Source organism: Nannospalax galili, unplaced genomic scaffold, assembly GCF_000622305.1.
Source record: "Nannospalax galili isolate Female #2095 unplaced genomic scaffold, S.galili_v1.0 scaffold538, whole genome shotgun sequence".
In the NCBI taxonomy this organism is placed as follows: Eukaryota; Metazoa; Chordata; class Mammalia; order Rodentia; family Spalacidae; genus Nannospalax; species Nannospalax galili.
Window position 1 is genome coordinate 5,292,312 of NW_008343842.1, and position 1,033 is coordinate 5,293,344.

Consider the following 1,033-nt stretch of genomic DNA (forward strand, 5'->3'; position numbering starts at 1 on the left):
CCATGTGGGTGCTGGGTGTTGGACCTGGGTCCTCTGCTGTGAGTGCTCTTAACCAGCCCCTGTTTCTTCCTTCCTTTCTTTCTTTCCTCTTTCTTTCTTTCTTTCTTTCTTTCTTTCTTTCTTTCTTTCATTTCTTTCTTTTCTTTCTTTCTCTTTCATTCCCTCCCTCCCTCCCTCCCTCCCTTTCTTCTGTTTGTTTTTTTGTCTTTTTGAGACACGGTCTCCCTGTAGCCCCATCTGTCCTGGAACTCACTAGATAGACCAGGCCTGCCTCTGCCTCACAAGTGCTGGGATTAAAGGCATGCACCACCACACTGGCTCTTTCTCTGGCTCTTTCTTTCCTTCTAAAGGAGAGAGCACAAACGCAGTCCCCACCACCACAAATTATGTAGTCAAGAGTCCCACATTTGGGGAAATGGCAAGGGTCAGTTAGTGTATCAGGAGTGAAATGGAGAAGCCTCACCCTGGGAAAACTACCTTCGTGATTATGGTATCTCCCCTGTCAGGCACGTATCAGGCACGTATCAGAGGACAGTTTTGAAGAGCCAGTTCTCATCTTCCACCCTGGGTTCTGGGGTTTGAACTCAGGTAATCAGGCTTGTGCAGCAAGTGACAGTCTGGTCTTGAACTCACAGAGGTCCGCCTGCCTCTGCCTCAAGAGTGCTGGGATTAAAGGCTTGTGCCACCCTGCCTGGCAGCTACTGGGTTTATCCATGCTCCAGCAGTATGAGGCAGTTCAGGCTCAAATTCACCTCGTGTTTGCTTTCTTTTCCTTTACAACTGCTGCTTCTGGGGCTGGAGCAGTGAGGAGCGCTCTCTGCTCTTGCAGAGGACCTATCTTCAGTTCCCAGCACCAACACCAGGCAGCTCATAACTACCTATAAATAGTTCCAGAGGATCTGACACCCTCTTCTTATCCCCCATAAGACTGAGCCCACATGCACACACATACACACCCCCTAGGCCAGGCGTAGCGGTGCACGCCTTTAATCCCAGCACTCAGGAGGCAGAGGCAGGCGGACCTCTGTGAGTT

At 50.3% G+C, this 1,033-nt stretch overlaps 1 non-coding gene across 1 annotated transcript; it reads right to left on the reverse strand.

Annotated features, from left to right (window-relative positions):
• Nucleotides 1–348: 348 nt before the first annotated feature.
• Nucleotides 349–514, reverse strand: LOC115071546. Its single transcript, XR_003850643.1, has one exon. It is a non-coding gene; the product is annotated as a U1 spliceosomal RNA (small nuclear RNA).
• Nucleotides 515–1,033: the final 519 nt, after the last annotated feature.